Source organism: Schistocerca cancellata, chromosome 4, assembly GCF_023864275.1.
Source record: "Schistocerca cancellata isolate TAMUIC-IGC-003103 chromosome 4, iqSchCanc2.1, whole genome shotgun sequence".
Classification (NCBI taxonomy): Eukaryota; Metazoa; Arthropoda; class Insecta; order Orthoptera; family Acrididae; genus Schistocerca; species Schistocerca cancellata.
Genome location: NC_064629.1, coordinates 690,555,205 through 690,582,965, shown reverse-complemented (window position 1 = coordinate 690,582,965; position 27,761 = coordinate 690,555,205).

The following is a 27,761-nucleotide window of genomic DNA, read 5'->3' as shown; positions in this document are numbered from 1 at the left end:
TACTAGGTCATTTATATATATTGTGAAAAGCAATGGTCCCATAACACTCCCCTGTGGCTCGCCGGAGGTTACTTTTACGTCTGTAGACGTCTCTCCATTGAGAACAACATGCTGTGTTCTGTTTGCTAAAAACTCTTCAATTCAGCCACACAGCTGGTCTAATATTCCGTAGGCTCTTACTTTGTTTATCAGGCGACAGTGCGGAACTGTATCAAAAATGGTTCAACTGGCTCTGAGCACTATGGGACTTAACATCTATGGTCATCAGTCCACTAGAACTTAGAACTACTTAAACCTAACTAACCTAAGGACATCACACAACAGCCAGTCATCACGAGGCAGAGAAAATCCCTGACCCCGCCGGGAATCGAACCCGGGAACCCGGGCGCGGGAAGCGAGAACGCTACCGCACGACCACGAGCTGCGGACTGAACTGTATCGAACGCCTTCCGGAAGTCAAGGAAAATAGCATCTACCTGGGAGCCTGTATCTAATATTTTCTTGGTCTCATGAACAAATAAAGCGAGTTGGGTCTCACACGATCGCTGTTTCCGGAATCCATGTTGATTCCTACAGAGTAGATTCTGGGTTTCCAGAAACGACATGATACGCGAGCAAAAAACGTGTTCTAAAATTCTACAACAGATCGACATCAGAGATATAGGTCTATAGTTTTGCGCATCTGCTCGACGACCCTTCTTGAAGACTGGGACTACCTGTGCTCTTTTCCAATCATTTGGAACCTTCTGTTCCTCTAGAGACTTGCGGTACACGGTTGTTAGAAGGGGGCAAGTTCTTTCGCCTATACTGTGTAGAATCGAATTGGTATCCCGTCAGGTCCAGTGGACTTTCCTCTGTTGATTGATTCCAGTTGCTTTTCTATTCCTTGGACACTTATTTCGATGTCAGCCATTTTTTCGTTTGTGCGAGGATTTAGAGAAGGAACTGCAGTGCTGTCTTCCTCTGTGAAACAGCTTTCGAAAAAGGTGTTTAGTATTCCAGCTTTACGCGTGTCATCCTCTGTTATAATGCCATCATCATCCCGGAGTGTCTGGATATGCTGTTTCGAGCCACTTAATGATTTAACGTAAGACCAGAACTTCCTAGGATTTTCTGTCAAGTCGGTACATATAATTTTACTTTCGAATTCACTGAACGCTTCACGCATAGCCCTCCTTACGCTAACTTTAGCATCGTTTAGCTTCTGTTTGTCTGAGAGGTTTTGGCTGCGTTTAAACATGCAGTGAAGCCCTCTTTGCTTTCGCAGTAGTTTCCTAACTTTGTTGTTGAACCACGGTGGGTTTTTCCCGTCCCTCACAGTTTTACTCGGCACGTACCTGTCTAAAATGCATTTTACTATTGCCTTGAACTTTTTCCATAAACACTCAACATTGTCAGTGTCGGAACAGAAATTTTCGTTTTGATCTGTTAGGTAGTCTGAAATCTGCCTTCTATTACTCTTGCTAAACACATAAACCTTCCTCCCTTTTTTTTATATTCCTATTTACTTCCATATTCAGGGATGCTGCAACGGCCTTATGATCACTGATTCCCTGTTATGCGCTTACAGAGTCGAAAAGTTCGGGTCTGTTTGTTATCAGTAGGTCCAAGATGTTATCTCCACGAGTCGGTTCTCTGTTTAATTGCTCGAGGTAATTTTCGGATAGTGCACTCAGTACAATGTCACTCGATGCTCTGTCCCTACCACCCGTCCTAAATATCTGAGTGTCCCAGTCTACCTCTGGTAAATTGAAATCTCCAACTAAGACTATAACATGCTGAGAAAATTTATGTGAAATGTATATCAGATTTTCTCTCAGTTTTTCTGCCACTAATGCTGCTGAGTCGGGAGGTCGGTAAAAGGAGCAACTATTAACCTAGCTTGGTTGTTGAGTGTAACCTCCAACCACAATAATTCACAGGAACTATCCACTTCTACTTCACTACAGGATAAACTACTACTAACAGCGGCAAACACGCCACCACCGGTTGCATGCAATCTATCCTTTCTAAACACCGTCTGTGCCTTTGTAAAAAATTTCGGCAGAATTTATCTCTGGCTTCAGCCAGCTTTCCGTACCTATAACGATTTCAGCTTCGGTGCTTTTTATCAGCGATCAGCGCTTGAAGTTCCGGTACTTTACCAAAGCAGCATCGACAGTTTACAATTACAATACCGACTGCTGCTTGGTCCCCGCGTGTCCTGAATTTGCCCCACACCCTTTGAGGCTGTTGCCCTTTCTGTACTTGCCCGAGGGCATCTAACCTAAAAAAACCACCCAGTCCACGCCACACAACCCCTGCTACCCGTGTAGCCGTCTGCTGCGTGTAGCGGACTCCTGACATATCCAGCGGAACTCGAAACCCCACCACCGTATGGCGCAAGTCGAGGAATCTGCAGCCCACACGGTCGCAGAACCGTCTCAGCCTCTGATTCAGACCCTCCACTCGGCTCTGTACCAAAGGTCCGCAGTCAGTCCTGTCGACGATGCTGCAGATGGTGAGCTCTGCTTTCATCCCGCTAGCGAGACTGGCAGTCTTCACCAAATCAGATAGCCGCCGGAAGCCAGAGAGGATTTCCTCCGATCCATACGACACACATCATTGGTGCTGACAAGAGCGACCACCTGCAGATGGGTGCACCCTGTACCCTTCATGGCATCCGGAAGGACCCTTTCCACATCTGGAATGACTCCCCCCGGTATGCACACGGACTGCAAATTGGATTTCTTCCCCTGTCTTGCTGCCATATCTAGTCAAGGCTGAAGGCTGCGTTGTTGTATTTGATCCCGAACGGCACCTGTGCAATGTCCTCAAAACGTTTCAAGTAGTACTCGTGGTCAGAACAGCGTTTTGTGTTGTTGTGAATGCATTATGTCGGAGTTAAGTGAATTCGAACTTGGGAAAATTGTTAGTGCTCATATTGTGAGTTCTTACATAACTAAAGTATTTGGTGTATCAAGAGGCACCGTATCGAAAATTTATAACGCACTCAGGGAAAGCCGAAAAACATCAACCGCTAAGTGACATGACCGACGAAAGTGTGTGTTGAGTAATCGTTACGGACTGTCATTAAAGGTTATTACGATGAAAGATAAGAGGACGACACCTACAAACGTCATTGCAGAACTAACCCTGTCAGCACCCAAACAACACGAAGGAAGTTCCAGAAGCAGGGGATTGCGAGAGGGGTTGGAATTCCAAAGCCACACATCAGTGACGACATTCCCCTAATACGAAAACGTGGTGCCGAAGCCATGAAGCCGCGCGGAGTGGCCGTGCGGTTTGAGGCGCCATGTTACGGATTGGGCGGCCCCTCCCGCCGGAGGTTCGAGTCCTCTCTCGGGCATGGGTGTGTGTGTGTGTTGTTCTTAGTATAAGTTAGTTTAAGTAATGTGTAAGTCTAGCGACCGATGACCTCAGCTGTTTGGTCCCTTAGGAATTCACACACATTTGAACATTTGAAGCCATGAAACCTGGACTGTGGAGCTGTGGAAGAAAGTCATTTGGTCGTATGTGTCTTGTTTCACACTGTTTCCAACTTCTGACGGAGTTTAAGTCCCAATATTGAAACATGGCAAGGGTTCGATGATCATTTGGGCAGTCATATCGTGGCATTTCGTGGGCCCCATGGTTATTCAGCAAGGTCGCATTACTGCAAAATATTATGCGACCATTTTGGCTGATCAGTTCCATTCCATCGTACAGTGTTTGTTACCAGTGGTGATGCTGTGTTCCGAGACGAGTGTTCACGCAGCTCGTATCGTCCGGGAGTAGTTTTGTGAGCACGAGGATGAATTTTCGCATCTCTCCCGGCCACCACAGTCGTGAGACCTCAAAATTTTGAGCCTGTGTGGTCAACTTCGGAGAGAAGGGTGCGTGATCGCTATCCAGCTCCATCATCTTTGCCCGAACATGAAAGTATTTTGCATGGGAAATGGTCAAGATTCCCTTGAAAACCATACAGAACTTATATTTACACGTCCCGAGACGACTGAAATCTGTTTTGAATGCCTTACACCTCGCGTGAACTTTGAACTCTGGCCTTTTATTCACATGTGTCAATACCTTGCTGAAGCGTCGCGCTGAGCTCGACTGTTTTCCTTTTTTTTTTTTTTTTTAATTAGCGTTGAGTGGTCCTTAAAATGAGACGATTCCTATACCAGGTGTCTCATGGGAGTGCTAATTACATACGGTATTCACCAACCGCTGTATTTCGTGCGTCGCGGTTCCCTTCATTAAAAGTTGGCCCCTTTGATCACTTTAAACCTAAACTACTTCACACTGAATTCACCTGTAAACTTGTTACGAACACCTCAACAATATATTGTGCTACGTCTAGTAGTTACCACTTGCCTTGTTCCAGCTACGTAATTTTGTGGTTCGACTCTGTAAAGCAATCTTGTCATAGAAATGTAAGTTGCAACAGGCAAACTTTGCAGTTAAGTTCTTAAGATAGCCACAAGTCGCAGTCAATATTTTTTTATTGACCAGGTTTGCTCAGTTGAACAAGAGCAGCGTTATAAACTGCGGAATTTACAGTTTAAACTAATTGGCTGATTACATTGCCCATGGCAAAGATTCAGTTGGTTTGCCTTTCTGTCGTTAGAGCACTCGCCTCGCGAATTTTACGTAGATATTTTCGACTCTTATAGGCTATTTGTAGTTTTCATAAATCTATTCCAGAGGAAGGCTGCAGACATCTTTGAGGCAAATTTCGTATTTATGTGTTGCAGTGGGAACAATTACGGAATTTCGTAAAAGTGATCCTGTAATCGTGTTGCGCATTGTATGTAGGTTTACTGTTATCTACATTCTGCACATAAGGAAACATTACGCAGCGGGTTTCTCATTCAGAAATCGCGTTTGAATGTTGGTTGTTTATGAGAAGAAACTGTTATATTCCTCGTGAAACGAGGAGAAACGTCGTGTTGGAATTCGAGAGTGGCAGGAGCGTGACTTATCAAAAACTGCGGTTTATGATTCCGCGATATTTCTGCTCTCGTTGTTCTAAATCTAACGACTGTAACGTAAATATCGAACGGATAAGTTCAGGAGGGCCATATTCAACGCCATACAGCATCTCGAAGGCCCCACACGGCTGGCGCCTGAGAGGAAAAATCATATTGTTTTCTCGGACATGCGGGATGGCTCAGCCTTATCAAATGTATTAAGCCAAGAAATGCGCTTGTAAAGAGCAATAGAAATATCCACATAGGCAGTGCGAGGACATCTTGAGCAACACTGATAGTCAGCACGGCGACCATTGTCGCGGACTCCCCTTGCTGCTGCAGCAGAGAGGGATGCATCAACCTTGGAGCACCCAATGACAACGCTGGGCACAGGAGAAGCATCACGTCATCTTTTAAGACGAGCCCCAGGTCTGCGTACAGCACACGAGGCCCTGAGGAGAACGACCGTTGCCATATTGCATTCGTCATCGTCTCACTGGCCCAGTGCTCGACGCATTGGTATGTGGTGCCATTGGCTACGTAACACGTAGACCTCTAGTTCATATAGCCGGTAATTTGGACAGAAGCCATTAGTCTGTGGCAAGGTCGGTGACTGTGCCCTATCTCGAGGTCTCCGTGACGTTATCTTTCAACTAGATAACCCAAGACTGTGCGTTGTTCGCGTTTTCCTAACCTACGTCGATACAGAGGGTGTTCAACTGTTGTCCCAGCCAGCACATTCTCGAGATCTGTCGCTTACTGAAAATATATGATGAAGGGTGGCTATTAGACTGACATGCCGCCATTTGCCAGCCTCTGCGATTGATGAACATTTGTATACAGTTGAAGCAGCATGGAGTGACGTACCGGTATTCGTCATCCAAGCTCAGTTATTGCTGATTCCCAGCCGTGTTAAGGCCATTATTACTGCCAGATTTGACAGCTCTCTGTATTAAATTAGGCGGTCTGAGCACTATTAAATGACCGACAAATTTAATCATATACACTATGTGATCAAAAGTATCCGGACACCCCGAAAAACCTACTGCCAGGTACTCCATATCAGCGACCTCAATAGTCATTAGACATCGTGAGAGAGCAGAATGGGGCGCTCCGCGGAACCTCACCATATATGAACTCACGGACTTCAAACATGGTCAGGTGATTGGGTGTCACTTGTGTCCTACATCTGTAGGCGAGATTTTCACACTCCTAAACTTCCCTAGGTCCACTGTTTCCTATGTGATAGTGGAGTGGAAACGTGAAGGGACACGTATAGCACAAAAGCATACCGGCCGATCTCGTCTGTTGACTGACAGAGACCGTGGTAATGTGTAAAAGACACATCCAGACCACCACACAAGAATTCCAAACTGCATCAGGATCCACTGCAAGTACTATGACAGCAAGGCGGGAGGTTAGAAAACTTGGATTTCATGGTCGAGCAGCTGCTCATAAGCCCCATTTCACGCTGGTAAACGCCAATCGACGCCTCGCTTGCTGTAAGGAGCGTAAACATTAGACGACTGAACAGTGGAATAACGTTGTGTGGAGTGACGAATCACGGTACACAATGTGGCGATCTGATGCCAGGGTGTGGGTATAGCGAATGCCCAGTGAACGTCATCTGCCAGCGTGTGTAGTGCCAACAGTAAAATTCGGAGGTGGTGGTGTTATGGTGTGATCGTGTTTTTCATGGAGGGGGCTTGCACCCTATGTTGCTTTGCGTGGCACTATCTCAGCACAGGCCTACACTTATGTCTTAAGCACCTTCTGGCTTCCCACTGTTGTAGAGCAATTCGGTGATTGCGACTGCATCTTTCAACACGATCGAGCACCTGTTCATAATGCACGGCCTGTGGCGGAGTGTTTATAGGACAATAACATCCCTGTAATGGACTGGCCTGCAAAGAGTCCTGACCTGAATCCTATAGAATACCTTTGGGATGTTTTGGAACTCCGACTTCGTGCCAGACCTCACCGACCGTCATCGATAACTCTCCTCAGTGCAGCACACTGTGAAGAATGGGCTCCCATTCCACAAGAAACCTTCCAGCACCTGACTGAACGTATGCTTCCGAGATCAAGTTGTGTATTCTTCATACTCTTTTACTTATGAACAGTATCTAAATTTCTTTCTTTCAATCCTTCTCGGTGTTGCAGTTTTAATGGCCACTGCTATACGTACGCTACAATCCAAAGCCTATGACCCGGTACACTACAGGCAGGTGAATCGTGAATAAGTATGTGGTCAGCACCAGCGGAGCACCCACCTGTATCCCCGTTGTCAGTCATAGAGTCTTCAGATACACATTTTGTTTAACTAAGCGTTGAGTGGTCCTTAAAATGAGACGATTCGAAAATTCTGCTAAAAATTGCAGGTATAATTCAACCAATTTTTAAATTGCCTGCAGTGTCCACAATCTGATTGATACTAGTTGCCTTACATTATTCACTAACCACTGTAGTTCGTGTGTCACGGTTCCCTTTATTAATAGTTGGCCCTATTGATCACTTTCATCCCAAACTACTTCACACTGAATTCGATTTTAGATTTGTTACGGACACTTGAACAATATAGATTGTGCAGTGTCTAGTCGTTACCACTCGCTTTGTTATACACTGCGTAATTTTGTGGTTCTACTCTGTAAAGCAAGCTCGTCGTACAAATGTAAGCTGGAAGAGGCAAACTTTGCAGTTAAGTTTGTAGGACAGCCACAGGTCACAGTCAATATTTTTCATCGACTAATTTTGCACAATTTAACAAGAGCAGCGTCATAAACTAGTTGGCTGATTACATTGCCCATGGCAAAGTTTCGGTTGCTTTGCCTTTGTGTCGTTAGAGTATTCGTATCACGATTTTTACATAGATATTTTCGACTCTTACAGGCGATTCGTAATTCATTCATAAAAACTCAGCATCAATGGGAGCTCTGTCGCCCTAATTGGGTGCATCACGCTGTTTGGTTAATATTTTTACTTCTGACACAGGTACCGTTTGGGTTCACAGCTTTCAAAGCAGCTATGTGAGCACACAGGAGGCGTTTCACGTCAAGTATAGGTGGCTGACTGAGAGCGAGCAACGAAAAAATACTTGCCTTTCAAGCCTTATAAATATTGTTTTAGTAGTAAAGGAGAAAGTATGCAAGATTCGTACCCTAAACGGCCAAAGATCTTCCGAAACAAATCTAAGCTCTCGCTAAAGGCGTCCTTAATGTACACTCTCTGCTGAAAAGTATCCGGCCACCCTTATGTAATGAGAAATTAATCACTAGATGTCACGAAACGCGGATCTGTCAGTATAAAATGAGGCGGGGAGGAGTGTACTCACAGTAGAAAAGCAGTAACAACAGAACGAGTCGTTCAGGAGAACTCAGTCACTTCGAATCTGGAATAGTCATTGGATGTCGCTTGGGTAACAGATCCGTCAGGGACATTTCAACCCATCTAAAACTGGCCAAGTCGGCTGTTGCCGACGAGATTGTGTAGTGGAAACGCGAAGGAACAACCATAGCTGAACCAAGACCAAGCAGGGACCATCGAGCATTGCGGAGCTTGACTGTAAAAAATCACATGATATCCTGAGTTCCAAAGAGCTATCAGGAATCCAGCTAGCACAATAACCGTGCGTAGGCAGTTAAATACAATGGGGTACAATGCTCGAGCAGCTCCTCATAAGCCACACATTTCTGTTGTCAGTTCTAAGCGACGCTTGAGGTGGTGTAAAGAGCGACCCTATTGGACACTGAGTTATTGGAAACGAGTGTTTTACCCAGTGGTAATACGATGGAAGAATTTGGGTTTGGCGAATGCCTGGAGAACGTTATCTCACATCTTGTGTAGTGCCAGCAGTGAGGTACGGATGGGGTGGTGGTACGGTACGCGGGTATTTTTTTGGTTAGGGTGTGGTCCCCTAAACGCGGAAAGATATGGACACATTTTACAGGATTGAGTATTGCGTGCGGAAAAGAAACAGTACGGAGACCATGATTGCATCAGCATGACAACGCAACGTGCCGTAAATCAGCACCTGTAAGAAAATGGTTTATGGAAAATAACATTCCTTTGAAATGCACTGGACTGGCCTGCGCAGAGTCCCGACCTGAAGCAATTGTACATCTTTGAAATGAATTAGAGCGTCGACTTCGCTTCAGACCCCAGCTTCCAACATCACTACCTTCGCTAGTGTCGGCTCTTAAGGATGAATGAGCTCCCATTCCTCCACAGACGTTCAGACATGTCATTGGAAGTGTTGCTAGCAGAGTTCAAGTCGTCATAAAGACGGAGGGTGGGCACGTCCGATATTAATGTCAGCTAATAGGTAATGGTAATGAGCGTTTGGCGTCAGTGGGCGAGAGGTCCCTTGCGGGGCAGGTGCGGCCACCTTGGTGCAGGTCTTATTACATTCGACGCCACATTGGGCGACCTGCCCGCCGAATGGGGATGAAATGATGATGAAGACACCACAACACTCAGTCCCTGAGCGGAGAAAATCCCCGACCCAGCCGGGAATCGAACCCGGGCCCGTAGGACGGCAATCCGTCACGCTGACCACTCAGCTATCGGAGCGGACAACTAGTAGGTGTCCTGATGCTTTCGATTAGATAGAGAAGCAAACAATCTGAACAAGCTTCTTTTGCCACTAAAACAGCGTTTACTCTTCGCTTTTCGCTATTTCTGACTCACTGACGGTGAGATCATGGTGAATAACTTTTTAGTCCGACGAATCCTCCTGATTTCGCTTGGACTACAGAGTTACACGCCTGTCGACAGATCACTCCGTCACTGCTATCTTCAAAAGAAATGTTTTATGAGCTGAAGTCTCTTAGCCCACAGATTTTAAAAGGAGACGTCGAACATCTTTGCTGCTTATCAACACAGAACATTGTTGCTGCTTATAAATCTCACAGAGTTTTAGTATTTACAGAAATACTTTCAATCATCTCACGGGTAGCTTTGAATTGAGCACAGAAGTATCAGTGACTGGTTGGTTCAAATGGCTCTGAGCACTATGGGACTCAACATCTTAGGTCATAAGTCTCCTAGAACTTAGAACTACTTAAACCCAACCAACCTAAGGACATCACACACACCCATGCCCGAGGCAGGATTCGAACCTGCGACCGTAGCAGTCCCGCGGTTCCGGACTGCAGCGCCAGAACCGCTAGACCACCGCGGCCGGCAGTGACTGGTGAGCACACTCCATTTCCTGTAGCACTCACAACATTATTGTTCGTATCTACACATTAAAGGCGTTTTTAGACAGTGAATAGCACTTAGACGGTAGAGATGATTTGGTTCTCTCACCACTCTTTTTTTTTCAGAAAAAATGCATTAAAATTGATGAGTTTATAATGATTTTTTCTCTCTAGATCTGATAATTTCTCGCAGAATCTTGATAAAGGTGCTCTCTGATACGTGGTGTATTCAGTGATGAACCAAACGAATTACAATTGTCTTATCACGGGAGTACGCTCCTATGTCGCCCAGATACTGCTATGGCTGTAGCACTAGGTCAGAAGTAGCTGGTTCGAATCTCGCTGGTGGGAAAACCGTCGTAACCAATAGTTCACTGTCCCACTGTCGTGGAGTAAGTTGACCTGATACCCTCGGTGATCCATCCATCTAATGAGAATAATCAGTTCAGCGGCCCCATTGGTGATATACAGAGAAGTAAGATATGAGGCAGCACCAGTTTTCATCCTCCTTCTTATTTTCTTTCCATAGTCGCCCAAAAAAGAGATATACAACATTTCACTGCGAAACCACTAAGTTTTATCATTCCCAGAACATATTTATGCACTAGAATATTACACTGAGGAACGAATATGTCTGGTTAATAAATATGTTAGTTGTCCACTGTGGGAATAAACACTTCTGGGCCACCCGTAGGGCACACGACATGCTACGAAATCATTCACTCCAATGTGTGTACAGAAAGTGGAAAAAAAACTGCACCTTGGAAAAGTTCGGACTGTGGTTGTCCATCGTCTGAGAGTAGCTAGCACTGACTGAGGTAGTTAGACTGCCAATTCCATTGTAATAACAAACATTAGTCGAACTGATTGTAGAAGGGAATAAAGTTAAGAAGTATACTAGAGTGTAACGGCCCGTCGACGATGATGTCATTAAAGACGGAGCTCAAATTCAGACTGGTGAAAAATACGGGAGCAAATGTACATCGTCCTTATGAAACAGTGCACAATTTGCATTATGCGATTTACGGAAACAGTGCAATAGCTGGAGAAGCAGCACTACCCAGGGCTTCAATAATGATACCGTCATGATACAGCTTGCGGATTATTTTCGAAACCCAAGGCAGGTAAGTGCCTGTTTCAGACAATTCGCAACTTACAACACGTGACCTAGCTAGTAACTAAGCCGAGCCACACATTAATCGATCATAAACTTGAAGTTTCATAATCCTTGAAGTACAGTAATTTAACGTATCTGTACTGCTTAATCTCCTACAAAGTACTTAAATTAACAAACAATGCAAGGAAAGATATAAAACGAGATATCGATGTTATACTCGGCCTTGGCGATTGCGTCATAAAACTGTTTGCTCAGTGCTTCATGGATTTCTGGCCCATCACAATGGTAGTCTATTCTATGGCTGTCACATACAGTGCTTTGAAGAAACTATGTCATGTCATCAATGCATATCTTGCAAACTATGTTTACGTCTTGCAGCTAATAATACCGTTAGGAATCTACATTGTACGTCTCCCTGATATTTGTTATTTGCACTAGCGTCTAGTGTTTAACGACAGTATGCAATCTTTCCTCATTTCTGCTCCGTTAGTGTACTTATAACAATGTTTCTAATTGTTTTTCTTAGGTATGGCCATTGTCCCTTCTTCAGACAGCAGCCTACCTTCATACATAACAGCACAATGGTTTGTCTGATACTCTAATTATCACCGTATCTATGGCGTTATATGTTGGGATAATTTTGTACATTTCAGAAGAATATTATTAGTCTATAAAAGACGTGTGAAATCTTACTACGGTATACATTTTACGTCTTTGTTCGAGCGTATAGGAATCCCAATGGCGTGATGTGAGTACTTTTATTTGCTCAGAAAATTTCTGATTAATAACACGTATTCATTCAAAAGCAACCAAAGCAATCACTTAGTAGTCACCAAACAGAAAAAAAGATACGCGTTTCTACAACACTTCTTCAATCATTGCACAGAGTGCTTTGCATTATATTTCAGGGTCAGTGTCCATTGGTGTTCCAGAAGAAATGAAAACGGTAGTGGTAACTCACAGAGTTTTATATCTAAAATAATATTTCTAAGTTATTTATGGTGGTTTCAACGAAAATATGATAAGTGAGGATAGCGATAGTTCGAGGAAAATGTAAAGGCACAGACGCCGCTTGCAAGATGTCTATTTTATTATCTTTAAGTTTTTCGTGTTCCATGAGACTATTTGAATCAAAAACATTTTGTTATGGAACAATTTACAACATTTATAGTCCACAGAATACTGACAAATAGAAAAGTCTACACATAAATATACGAGGTGCATTCAAGTTCTAAGGCCTCCGATTTTTTTTTTTTTCTAATTAACTACTCACCCTAAATCGATGAAACTGGCGTTACTTCTCGACGTAATCGCCCTGCAGACATACACATTTTTCATAACGCTGACGCAATGATTCCATGGCAGCGGCGAAGGCTTCTTTAGGAGTCTGTTTTGACCACTGGAAAATCGCTGAGGCAATAGCAGCACGGCTGGTGAATGTGCGGCCACGGAGAGTGTCTTTCATTGTTGGAAAAAGCCAAAAGTCACTAGGAGCCAGGTCAGGTGAGTAGGGAACATGAGGAATCACTTCAAAGTTGTTATCACGAAGAAACTGTTGCGTAACGTTAGCTCGATGTGCGGGTGCGTTGTCTTGGTGAAACAGCACACGCGCAGCCCTTCCCGGATGTTTTTGTTGCAGTGCAGGAAGGAATTTGTTCTTCAAAATATTTTCGTAGGATGCACCAGTTACCTTAGTGCCCTTTGGAACGCAATGGGTAAGGATTACGCCCTCGCTGTCACAGAACATGGACACCATCATTTTTTCAGCACTGGCGGTTACCCGAAATTTTTTTGGTGGCGGTGAATCTGTGTGCTTCCATTGAGCTGACTGGCGCTTTGTTTCTGGATTGACAAATGTCATCCACGTCTCTTCCATTGTCACAACCGACGAAAAGAAAGTCCCATTCATGCTGTCGTTGCGCATCAACATTGCTTGGCAACATGCCACACGGGCAGCCGTGTGGTCGTCCGTCAGCATTCGTGGCACCCACCTGGATGACACTTTTCGCATTTTCAGGTCGTCATGCAGGATTGTGTGCACAGAACCCACAGAAATGCCAACTCTGGAGGCGATCTGTTCAACAGTCATTCGGCGATCCCCCAAAACAATTCTCTCCACTTTCTCGATCATGTCGTCAGACCGGCTTGTGCGAGCCCGAGGTTGTTTCGGTTTGTTGTCACACGATGTTCTGCCTTCATTAAACTGTCGCACCCACGAACGCACTTTCGACACATCCATAACTCCATCACCACGTCTCCTTCAACTGTCGATGAATTTCAATTGGTTTCACACCACGCAAATTCAGAAAACGAATGATTGCACGCTGTTCAAGTAAGGAACACGTCGCCATTTTAAGTATTTAAAACAGTTCTCATTCTCGCCACTGGCGGTAAAATTCCATCTGCCGTACAGTGCTGCCATCTCTGGGACGTATTGACAATGAACGCGGCCTCATTTTAAAACAATGCGCATGTTTCTATCTCTTTCCAGTCCGGAGAAAAAAAATCGGAGGCCTTAGAACTTGAATGCACCTCGTAAAACAATACAACACCATGTTGTACACCACGGCGGTTAACTACTATACAGAATGAAAGGAAATTCGTCAACTTGCGTATAAACTCTAAGTGGTACTTTGCTAGTGCTGTAGTGAGAGAACGAGACGTATTTTTATGTAACTCTTGTATCACACACAACACGCACACACACACATGCATGCACACATACATACATACATACATACACTGACAAGCCGAAACGTTATGACAACTGCTCACCGCGACGTGGGATGCTGCCCGGTGGCCTTGTGTGCACGTGATGCGGTAACGAAAGCATGTAAGTGGAGCAGATACGGACAGGGAATCACCCTAGCGAAGATATGGGTTGCAAATGAGGAAATTCATTGAGATAGGCGACTTTGACAAAGGTCAGAGCCTGTGAACGGCGAAGCTGGTCGAATGTTCACGTGCTGCTGTCGTGAGCATCTTCGGAAAGAGTTAGGACAGTGAAACTACCATTAGGCGCAAAATGGTTGGACGCCCCAGACTTTTCACAGAACCTGAGGTTCGGAGGGTTGTCTCCTTTGTAAAATAGGATAGATGGTGATCTGTGGTATCTCTGCCAAAAGAGCACAATGCTGGTGCATGCACAATTGTTGTCCATGGAGCTTCACAGCAGATCACCTCTACTTGATCACGTGTTGACCCAACGACATCGTCAATTACGACTGCAATGGGTACGGGACCATCGGCATTCGACCGTCGATCAGTGGAAACCTGTCTGGCTTTTCAGGTGAATCACATTTATGCTACACTACATCGATGGTCGTCTCCACAAACGCCGCCAGCGAGCTGAACGACAGCGGCTCGAAACTTTCAGCGCGCCACGGATGCAGCCTGGTGACAGCAGTATTATGATATGGGAGACATTGTTTCGCGCTTTCATGGATCTGTGGTAGAAACCAAAGACATAGTGACAGCTGCGAGCCACTTGCATCCCTTCATGCTAGATGTATTCCCCGACGGCGACGTAATGTTTCATCCGTATAATTGTCCGTGTCTCGAGCCAGAACCGTGCTACAATGGTTTGAGGAGCATTATAGTGAACTCTCCAAGATCAAATTCGCCTGGTGGAAATCCTATATAAAACAACTGGTTTGCTATCGGGCAACACCACGTTCTGTAATCTACCCTTCCCTTCTCTGTTGTTTCTACTGTCCACTATGGTAAAGAGTTTTCAGAAGATTAGAGAGGAGTAAGATTTAAAGTAAACCTTTTTACTTTTCTTTTCTCGCACAGTTGGCTCCAGTTCTTGATAACTAGGGGTCTGATTCTTGAAGCTGAAATTCTCACATTTTAGGTTCTCATGGTTCAATTGATCTAAATTATTTTGAAGAATTTCGTTGGAGAATTTTTGTTTTTACCATAATTTAGTATCTCACATTATACTATATCACACTGTCTTTTGAATTTTCACATTAACAAAGCCGAAATTACATTGTTCGTTCAAACTACAAAAATACGTCCGATCACATCAGAGGCATGATTACTACTACTTCACTCTGCGGTAATAACAATATTTCAAAGGAACGAAGTTTTCACTCTACAGTGGAATGTGCGCTGTTATGAAACTTCCTGGCAGATTAAAACTGTGTGCCGGACTGCGACTCCAACTCGGGACCTTTGCCTTTCGCGGACAAGTGCTCTACCTTTCTTCCAGGAGTGCTAGTTCTGCAAGGTTCTTCTGTGAAGTTTGGAATGTAGGATACGAGGTACTGACGGAAGTAAAGCTGTGGGGACGGGTCCTGAGTCGTGCTTGCGTAGCTCAGATGCCGCGCAGGGTAGCCGTGCGGTCTCAGGCGTCTTGCCACAGTTCGCGAGGCTCCCCCCGTCGGAGGTTCGAGTCCTCCCTTGGGCATGGGTGTGTGTGTTGTCCTTATCGTAAGTTAAGTTAGATTAAGTAGTGTGTAAGCCTAGGGACCGATGACCTCAGCAGTTTAGTCCCATAGAACTTACCACAAATTTCCAAAAATGGGTTCCATACTATGTTAGCTGCCCTTTGTAATAATAAAACTGAGTTGATGAATCACCGATCAACTCGAACAAGCGTCATTGGACGTCCGCCCGAACAAATAGAACGAACGCTAACGAACAAAATGAGATTTAAAAAAAAAAAAAAAAAAGCAGGATGGTAGAGCACTTGCCCGCGAAGGCAAAGGTCCCGAGTTCGAGTCTCGGTCCGGCATACAGTTTTAATCTGCCAGGAAGTTTCAATATTTCAAAGGTTTTACAATTTTTCTTGAGAAATGAATTCCTATTTGTTTAGATTATTATTTTATAAATGAATCCAGAAATAAACGTAATAAACAGTACAAGACTGCATAATTAATAATAGGAATTTTAAGTGTGCCAGATATTTCGTAATTTCAGATGTTTCTAAAGAAAAGAAATTTTAACTGTACATTCAAAGCTAGTACATATCAGTTGTAACAACGAAAATAAAGTAATTCCTTTTCATAAATTTTAGATTGCAATATAACATACTGTGTATAAAATTCTGTGAAATTCTTTTCAGAAAAACAGCTTAGATAATATTGACCTGTCCAAAATTAGAAAAATATTTCAGGTATTGACTACTACCGTTTAGGAAAAGTAATGCTAGAGGAGGATATTCCTCTACAGTACGCAGTTCAGCGACCCGTTATTTACGCGTATTACATGACCTGTGCGTATACATCTAATGCCACATACCTCCACAAACCTACTAACGAACTGTCGGATCCCTAATAAGCAGGATCAGTGATGTATTTCGTTCGAAAGTCGGACAAACACGCTATTAAGCATGTGATCATAATATTTTGGCTCATCAGTGTATATTCTGAAGATTAATGACGTCCCACTATGACTAAGGAAGGTACGTCTCAATATTGCAGATTAATAATGCTACATTATTGAATAAATACTCATACAGACTCACAGGAACAGCCAGAATCAGCGCACCCGAATGACATCGAAATTGACACTGCAGTGGGAAAGTGGTCAGAGATATTTCCTGGAGACGTAATGTAATTTATTACAAAGGATTTCAAGCGAAGGAGAGCAGTGATTTCAGCTACTCAGGCTATCGAACGTGAGATCTTAACCTAACCTGTGGTGACAAGAGTGAGTTGACATACATAAATAAGATTACCAGGTGTTACTAATAAATAACACTATATTACAAAAAGGCAAAAAATGAAGTCATTCACAAACAGTGCCCTCGGAGTCGCAATTCCGTGAAGTCTAAACAAAAACACGTTATAATCTTCCTGACTTTGTTTTTACAAAAGTAATTGTAGGTCTCGGAGGTTGCTAGTTCGTTGGCGGTAACTGACATTTAAGTACTGATCTACCTGACTGATAATTGTTTAGTGTTCCTGCGAACACGTAATCGATGGAGGCCAGTAGTCCCTCAGTTAGAGCGTCACCTGCAGAGATACAAGCGCCAGAAGTGGTAAAGCTGGCGCCCCACGTCAGCTGCTTCTCCAGCTCAGGAGTCAGATGCGATGGTCCTTGAGAAGAAAATGTGGCAGCATCATCGATGGCGATACACACCCGACCCTCAGCGATGTAACTGGTTAATGTGATTGCGGTCGTAGCCTTCTTTTGTAGCTGGGCCTCTATCAATGGATCGACCCAGAAGGTACACGATCTGCAGAGGGCCCCACCGACGTTGCTAAACACAATCGTCCAAATGTCCTCGTGGAGCCTAAAACTAATGGGCGGTCTACTACAGGAGTCGCTGTTGGTGAATGGTTTTACAATCAACAGCTTGGTCCGCTGAAGGCGACCATGAAGCCGTGCTGGCCGCCTCTTGAGGTTTGGTCCGATATAAAGCAAGGAACAGCGTAAGAGCGTCTTCCAAATTGTACTCCTGGTTTAGCTTGTCCATTTCCGTTTTAAAATTGCGCACCAACCGTTCTGCCATAACGGCTGAAGGCTGAAGGAGAGCCATCCACACATGTAGAATTCCATTTGTTTCACAAATATGTTGACAGACCAAGGAGGAAAAATGGGGCCATTGATAGTGACTATCGTAGTTGGTAAACCCTCGATGAAGGAGGTCAGGCCAGAGCCTGAACAGTTTTTGCCGCTATTATAAATCGCATGCTTGAGGCATAATGAAATTTTCGACATGCATCTATCAGAATGAGCTATTCTGTGCCCACGAATGAATTTGAAAATTCCAAATGAATTCGTGACCATGGCTGCATACGCGGAGGCCACTGGAAGTACTTCCTAGCTGGAGCCTCCTGGTGTTGTTGGTAAGAGGGGCAATAGGAAAGGTTGTGTTCGATATCTTTATCGACACGTCACCAATATACATACTGTCAGGCCATATGTTTTGTCAAGACAAAGTTCCAGCGGCCTTGATTGAATAGGACCAGTACGTGCCGTTTCTGGACTTTGGGAATTACAACCCTCGTTCCACTGTTTTCGCCCAGGAGAAGGAGTGTCCTTTAAAAAAAGGAGAATTCATATCGACAGTGTCAGTAGGCTGCGATGTTATGACTGCTGATTAACTTTCCGTCGGCTAGCCACCTGTGCATGATGTAAAGTACCACATCACGTAGAATGGGGTCACGCAGAATTAACTTAGCGATGGATTTAGCCTGCATGGGAAACTGTCTAAGGTGTATGTCAAGTCTGTGTGAAAGCACACCGTCGCCGCCACGTTGGAAGACTTGTCCTGACCTGCTGGAAGGCTGGAGAGTACATCTGTATCCACACGTTGCATCGTGGAGCAGTACTACTGACTGTCACATGTATACGTTGACAAAAACATGATCCACTGCTGAAGACGCCATGCCATTTCCTGTGCAATACTGGCTCTCATATGGAAAGGGACGGCAGCGGCTTGTGATCGGTCAAGAGGATGAGCCTTTGGCCACAAACATAATTATAGAATTTTTTTTAGCGTAAAAATGGTTACAGGGGTCTCTTTCTCTATCTGGTTGTAGCTGCGTTGGGTCATCGTCAGAGTTTTTAATACAAAGGCGACAGGCATTCCATGCTGTTTACCTTGTGTGATGTAACCGCTCCAAGCCCACAATCTGATGTGTCTGGCTCAAGTGGCTCTGAGCACTATGGGACTTAACTTCTGAAGTCATCAGTCCCCTAGAACTCAGAACCACTTAAACCTAACTAACCTAAGGACATCACACACATCAATGCCCGAGGCAGGATTCGAACCTGCGACCGTAGCGGTCGCGCGGTTCCAGACTGTAGCGCCTAGAACCGCTCGGCCACTTCGGCCGGCTGATGTGTCTGCAACCATTATTAGTAATTTTTGAGGATCATAAGCTATCATACAGGTCTACTGGAGGATAGCCTGCTTGAGATCATGGAAAGCTTCTTGGCAGGCATATGAACAATGCCTACCTACAACTTTTTGCAGAAGGTAGTGGAAGGATTATGTGATGGCTGTAGCTTGTGGAATAAATTTCCAATAATAGTTCAGGTGGCCGAGAACTGACTTCACGCATTTATCTTTGTTGCACTTGAGATTTGCTCTTTCCAAAACTTGAAACTGTGTCTCCAGAATCCATGATACATCCCTTGCGTCCATTCTTACGACAATAATGTCGTCCGAATTGTTCGCTGTTCCTGGGACGCCATGTGTCAACTGTTCCAAGTAGCGCTGGAAAATGATAGGTGCACTTGAAATCCAAAATGGCAAACTGGATGTACTTGGATAGTGCGAATGGAGTATTGATCACTAGGATGTTTCTGACCTCTTCGTCTCATGTAAATTACAGGTATGCATCTTGGAGGTCTATTTTAGTAAAACTGGTGACACCCACCAGTTTCGACATGACGTCTTCAACTTAAAGAACAGGATCTTTGACCACAACTACCTGGAGATTCATTGTGGACTTCAAGTCGTCATAGATTGCAGGTCCTAGTCCGGTTTTTTAACTAGTAGTTCACGAATTTTTGATATTGGTATGAGGACACCTGCATCCTGCAGCCGTTGGAGCTCTGTCCTCAATTTACGTCACTTGCTTTGCAAAACTTTGAGACCATTGACGGCTACAGCGACATGTGGACCTCACAGTTGCAGAGATTTTTCGTCTGTCCATTGAAAACGGAGGCATGTTTTGTAAGGAGGTTCTGGAGGTGCGAATTAGGCAAAGAGGTCCATACCTGACTGGTGAAGTCGTGCACCTCGAGATTTAATTTTTCAAAAAGGTCTAGCCTTAATACATTGGCGGCACCTGGGGTCTGCAGTAACAATAATTTAGGTGTGAAAGCTGCTTCTGTATAATGGGTGGTAGGTCTAAGGTGGCAAAGCACAGCAATAAGATTACAGCTGTAGCTTCTTAGATGCTTTTGAAATGCCCGAACTGTCAGCAGTGCTAGTTGCTGATACGCTGACATATTGAAGATCTTTGCTGAGGAGCTGGTACGTATCTGGGACTTGATTTGTGCATCAACTATGAACACTTCCATCGTCAACATACAGGTGAAGGAAGACAATACTACAGGAACTTGGAGCGTATCAGGCCCTGCATCTAGGAGGTGGGGTTCAATGTTAGAGTCTACATACAAGAGGTGGGTGCTGTCCACATTTCTTCAATGGGCAGATTAGACCTCGTCCTTGTATCATTACTTACTACACAGCATACAGGTAGCTTTTCTGAGGTAATGTTGTTGACGCTGGTGGGTGATGAAACAATTAGCGCATGAACGTAACTTTCTGGAGTGTTATCTACCTGAAACCTCCCGAGGATGACTGATAGAGTCTGAAGGAACTGTGTTCTCAGAACAGCGGGAGCGAGCCAAACTCTGGCGAGGCTGGAGAGTGGAAAAAAACCGTGACAGATCCTGCAGGGGTGCTGATGACGGCATTGTTTGTTAGAGGGCCCTAAATGAGCGGAAGACATTCTGACTAAGAGGGCTCATTGAGCTTCAATAAGTCATTTCTAAGGCCCTCAGCTGGCGAATGAACAAGTGTCTAATCGCACACCAATAAGTCCCCATATGATTGTTTAAATTTAGGACTTACACACTGAAGTCTGCAGACCCTCGATAGGCCTTGTAATTGAGTGATCCACTCGCGATAGTTTGACCTTTTCTTACGACAATTAAAAATTTATGGCGAGTTGTGGCCATATGAATCTGAAAGTCATAATAATTTACTGACTTGGTTTCAAGTTGTTTATCAGTCAAGTCGTGGGGTACCACTGCTAAGTTTAGCTGATGGACCAGACCGTACACTTCAGCACCGGAGTAAGCTAATAAAACAGCCCTTTCTCGGGTATCACATGTTATGACGACCGATTAAATGCTACCCGATCCACGCTGTATAGTTAGTCCATGGTTTTAATCTCTTGTCAAAGCTCGGGAAAGGCGGCGGTGACGGCCGGAAGCCTTTAGCTATGGAGTCAATACAAGAGAGGCATAAAGACACTTCCAGCATTGTGGTGATTCCGGCCAACTTCTCGACGAGCAATTCCTGTTCTTGCTGCATGTTTCTTAACAACCAAAGTACTTGACTAGTCACATCCCGTTTAGCTGCCACCATACTGAAAAGACAAACATAATATCAGAACAACAGCCAGATGGTATGAAAATTGTGAAAATGTCCTTGTATGCATTAACAACACAAGTTATGTTTGTAAATTTCAGAGTCCTACAAACTCATTGCCATTGACTGTGGTGACCCCAGTAAGTCCAAGAAAAAAACGAATCCCAGGTAGTATTAATAAATAACACTTTATTACAAAAAATCAGAAACTTGGAAATTAGTGGTAAGTTCCTGTAGGACCACACTGCTAAGGTCATCGGTTCCTAGGCTTAGCCGGCCGCAGTGGCCGAGCGGTTCTAGACGCATCAATCTGGAACCACGCAACCGCTACGGTCGCAGGTTCGAATCCCGCCTCGGGCATGGATGTGTGTGATGTCCTTAGGTTAGTTAGGTTTAAGTAGTTCTAAGTTCTAGGGGACTGATGACTTCAGACGTCAAGTCCCATGTGCTCAGAGCCATTTGAACCATTTTTGGACCCTAGGCTTACACACTACTTAATCTAACTTAAACTAACACGCTAAGGACAACACACACACACCCATGCCCGAAGGAGGACTCGGCGAGATCAGAAAATGAAGTCATTAGCAAACGACGTCCGCAGGAACGCAATTCCATCGAGTCTAAAGACACACAAATTCTAATCTTCCTTACCTCACAGCAAACACCTAGCTTTTCTGAAGTAAAGCTGTTGACGTTGGTGTACGATGTACCAGGAGCACAGCCTCCGATTGAGGCTGTAGTTGGTGGAGGTGATGGTTCTAGCTGCGATTGCTGGCAAGTCCTTGCATTGCTGCATTTGTGGTCCTCATTGTTTGATGTTGCGGCTGGAACTGTCCGCTCTTTGGCTGGACGGCCAGTTATGTAACCCCTTAGTGGATGGATACTTGTTTGGTGTTCCTGCAGACAGGTGGCTGGCGGAGGCGAGTAGTCCCGTGCATGAAGCTCTGCCTGCAGGGAGGGATGCGAGTACTGTGGGTGGCGAATTTGGTTCCTTACTTTCCGTGGTGTCCGCGGGGATCTCACTTGAAGGAAGCAGACCGACTTGCTTTTGTCGCCTACATTGTTGATATACAATCCAGCCATCCTGTGTTTGAAGCGGGGTGGGGGAGGGGGGGGGGGACATAAGCTACTGCAACCCGTCCGTCGCGTCCGTATTGCGGGTAGACGGATGCGTAGAGTATACATAGCCTTAACACAAGGCTTGACTGAAAGAATAAATTCTGCAACTGTGCCTCGAAAACGGACAACCGTGGGTGAAAGACTACTGTCAAGAAGTCCAAAAATGGGACTTTTACGGGCGGAATATGCGAAACTGAAGATCGACCTACGATAAGACAGCTTCTGTACACTATCCCGGAATAACGGCCAAAGTAATCGCAAACACCAGAATCCAACGTAAAGTACGAAAATAAAAGAGCTGTTTTTGTTGTACTTACTACAAAAGAAAACATACAAACAGTCAGTGAATAGCTTACAGGGACCAGGTTTAGACAAAAGCAGTCCGAACTTTTTCAAACATTCCTATAGTCAAAAGCTAATGGACCGAGCGAGGTGAGGTAGTGACTAGCACATTGGACTCGCATTCGGGAGGACGACGGTTCAATACCGCGTAAGACCATCCTGATTTAGGTTTTCCAAGATTTCCCTAAACCGCTCCAGGCAAATGCCGGGATGGTTCCTTTGAAAGGGCACTGCCGACTTCCTTCCCCGTCCTTCCCTTATTCGATGAGACCGATGTTCTCGCTGTCTGGTCTCCTCCCCCAAAACAACCACAACCCAACCCAACCCTCAAAAGCTAATGGAATGGGCAAATATAACCCAGTATATTAAATGCGAAATCTCAGAGAGACGAGGTCCACTTATACTGATTTATTACGTGCAATATTATTTTCCGTAATCATAACTACCGGAAGCTACACATGAGTTCAATTTGTGAGAGGTAACGGTGACAGAGAAATTGCCGGCCGAAGTGGCCGTGCGGTTCTAGGCGCTGCAGTCTGGAACCGCGAGACCGCTACGGTCGCAGGTTCGAATCCTGCCTCGGGCATGGATGTGTGTGATGTCCTTAGGTTAGTTAGGTTTAACTGGTTCTAAGTTCTAGGGGACTAATGACCTCAGAAGTTGAGTCCCATAGTGCTCAGAGCCATTTGAACCATTTGAACAGAGAAATTTGTGCAAGAGATTAAAACAGAATTCAAAACAGACTGACGAGGAACTGGCTTTTTATACATGTCTTCGCAGTTTTTCTGGGCGAATGTTACTGGATTCTTGCAAGTTTAAGTGTGTTCATTGGATTTCAAACACTTAACTCTGAGGGTTGTCATACAGTGCAGAGGTGTTTTCGGTGTAACTTAGACCACACTTAAAAATTCTGCGTTGCAGAAAAACTTGTTTGTGCAGAATGAGGCGAAATCAATTAGGAAAGAAGGGATTACAGAAATGAAGAAAGGAAAATCTGTATTCCCAGCGGCAAGAGAGAATGAAGTTATCTGGCTGTGCATAGTAGGTCTAGGTGAAATCATGTTAAATGTTGGATGTTTTTACCGGCCATCCGATTCCACCGTGGCAGTTTTAGGGTCATTCATTGAAATTCCACGCTCAGTTGCCAGGATACACCCATATCTTGCAATATTAGTTGGAGGCGACTTCAACCTTCGGAGTATAGACGGGGATGTCTATGGATACATGCAGGAGGGTACGGACCGGCAGTCTTGCGAAGTGCTTTTGAACACGTTTTCCGGAAACTGTCTAAAGCGGCTTGTTCGACAGCCCACACACAGTGGAAATATTTTAGATCTTGTAGCTACAAACAGGCCCGACTTTAGCGACAGTGTAATTGCAGGGACAGGGATTGGTACTCATGATGTCACCATAGCGCCTATGGTTACTAAAATTAAAAATCAGTCAAGAAGTCTAGGAGAGTATTTCTGTTAGGGAGAGCAGATTTGCAGTTGTTAGCATCCCACTTAGACAATTTACTGACATCATTTAATTCCAGTATGATGGACGTAGTGGTGTTATGGACAAAGATTAAACGGACTGTGAATCGTACACTGGAGAGGTGTGTGAATTAAGAACGGAAAAGACCCACCGTGGTTTAACAACGAAATTCGAAAATTACTGAGGAAGCAAAGGCAGTTGCACTCTCGGTTCAAAAAAGGACGCGCAAATGACGGCAGACAAAAGTTAGTAGAAATTAGTACGCCTGTAAAAACTTGGATGTGCGAAGCATACAACTGCAGCCTCTTACCTTACTAAAAGATCTTGCCGAGAACTCGGAAACTTTGAGTCCTACCTAAGATCGCTAAGCGGATCCGAGGCTTCTGTCGAGTCACTCGTTGACCAGTTTGATATGAAATTTCGCGTTTAAGAAACCGTTCACGCAGGAGAATCGTACAAACATATCGTCGTTTGAACACCGCACAGAGCCCCTTATGGAGGATATAGTAATAAGCATCCCTGGCGTAAAGAAACAACTGAAAGAATTGAAAGCAAATAAGTCTCCACGTCCGGATGGAATCCCATTTCAGTTTTTCAAAGAGTACTCTCCAGCACCGGGGCGTTACTCAGCTTACTTTTATTGCGAATCTCTGTCTTATTGCCAAAACTACAGACCAATATCCTTAAAATCGGCTTGTTGCAAAATTCTTTAATATACTCTCAGTTCGAATATAATAGTCCTGTGAACCATGGATGAAGGGCAACAGATTACATATGCCCAGATTTCCGAAAAGCATTTTACACGGTATTCCACAGAAGACTGTTGACGAAGGAATCGTTTCCCAGATATGTGAGTGGCTCGAAGACATGTTAGGTAAGAGAACCCAGTTTGTTGTCCTCGACGGCGAGTGTTCATCAGAGACAAGGGTATCGTCAGAGGAGGGAAGTGTTATAGGACCACTCTTGTTTTCTATATTCATATACGATCTCTCGGACAGGGTCAGCAGCAATCTGCGACTGTTTGCTGATGATGCTGTGGTGTACTGGAAGGTGTCGAAGCTGAGTGACTGTAGGAGAATAGACAAATTTCTAGTTGGTGTGGTGAATGGCACCTACCTATAAACATAGAAAATGTAGAAAAATGTACGTTAATGCAGATGAATAGGAAGAACAAAACCCATGATGTTCGAATACAGCATTAGTAGTGTACTGCTTGACACAGTCACGTCAGTTAAATATCTAGATATAACGCTACAAAGTGGTATGAAATGGAACGAGTAAGGATTTTAGTTAGGAAGGCGAATGGTCGACTTCGGTTTATTGGAGAATTTTGGGGGAAATGTTTCGTATGTAAAGGAGACAGCATATAGGACACTAGGGCGACCCATTCTTGAATATTGCTCGCGTGTTTGGGATCTGCACTAGGTTGGATCGAAGGAATACATAGAACCAATTCAGAGGCGTGCTACTATTGTTATCACAAGATTCGAACAACACGCAAGTATTACGGAGATGCTTCGGGAACTCAAATGGGAATCCCTGGAGTGAAGGCGACATTCTTTTCGAGGAACACTATCGAGAAAATTTAGAGAATCAGCATCTGAAGCTGACTATAGAACGATTCTACTGCTGCCAACGTATATTTCGCGTACGGACCACGAAAATAAGATACGATAAATTAGGGCTGATAGGAAGGATATAGACAGTCGCTCTATTTGAGGCTGAAACGGGAAAGGAACTGACAAGAAGTGGTACAGGGTACTCACCGTCAAACACCGTAAGGAGGCTTGCGCAATATGTATGCAGATGTAGATGTAGAAATAAAATACATAGTAAGACGGGAGAGGATTGTGCAACTTATAAGATCCACCTCTAGGTATTAATAGCGCAAACTGACTATGGCTGAGACCATCAATAAACGAGCGTATCAGTTACCGACTACATAGGACGAAAACAGCATTAATTCAGAACTGCACAAAACACAAGATAAGTCTACGCCAAGAAGAGCAGGTAACTGGCGTCGTGCTATTGCGCGGAGCAGGCAAATGGGATTTCTGCCAACCGAAGTGGACCTTGACACAATAGGAAATCTAATGTTTTATTCAACACACGATGTAACGAGCAACTGGTTCTCAGACATGATTGATTACATTGATTACATAGATGACATGGCCATCCATGCAAGGCTTCATAGAACCAATAATTGGTACACTACTGAGACGTAACAATGTTAACTATGAATAATTGTTAATGGAGCGCACTAATCGCACAAGGCTGCAACAAACTCAGTGAAATGGGATGCTGTTCTATGCCCATTAATTTAGCCAGTGCGGTCCAGAGAGATATTACCAATAGATGGTTCAAATGGCTCCGAGCACTATGGGACTAAACTTCTGAGGTCATCAGTCCCCTAGAACTTAGAACTACTTAAACCTAACTAACCTAAGGACGTCACATACATCCATGCCCAAGGCAGGATTCGAACCTGCGACCGTAGCGGTCGCGCTGTTCCAGACTGTAGCGCCTAGAACCACTCGGCCACTCCGGCTGGTTATTACCAATAGAAGAATATAAAATTAACAAGAGATGGATATTTGGAAACCGCATAGCGCAAGAATAAAATTCATGGTGAATGCAGAAGTTCCACTGGAAAACCCGAACAGATAATGAGAATAGAGAAAGACGAAAATTCCGTCCTCCCCGCTGTTGTACAATAGATCCAAGTGAAACTAAAGAAAGAGGAGAACTAAAAACAGGCAGCTGTTCTGTAGCCATCAGAGTATTATGTAAAGAGATAGAAAACAACGCTGGATAGGCTTCAGAAGGCCGATACATATCAGTGATTAGACTCAGGCATCCGAAGGACCAAGCACCACATTCCCTACAGCAGAACAGACACGTCGTATTATCTTGCGAACAGTTAACGTGCCAACCAATGTCAAGGAAACGTGCGACCTTATAAGACATTAAATTTTCAGCGAATATGTAGAAACATTGTTAAGGGCTCAGAGACTTATGTTATTTAAACCCACACAGCTTTCACCAAGGTGCCATGTTTTCACGTTAGGTATTATAATATTCCAACGTAACGCGACAAGTGACGGCAGAATAATAATAAAAGACAGTGTAGAAAAGCTATGTGTGGGCGATATGAGCCTCCAGGAGCCCTGCGTGACAGCTGGACGCTTGGTACATTTTCATGCCGTCGTGACGGGATACAATGGCCGCAACTGTGATGGTAAATGTTAAACGAGACAATAAGAGTGACAATCGTGGCGCACTTAGGTAATTAACACAGGTTTGCTACTGACACGTGCTGAATGCTTGACAAACGGACACGTGTCTCTTCATGTCCCCTACATTGCAACAAAATACTGTTTGGGACACTCAGAGAGTTACATAAAGACACTTACCCACATGAAGCATAATAACTAAACACTCTTACATCTCCAAAAACACCCATTTTCTCAATCCCAATCGAGGTCACT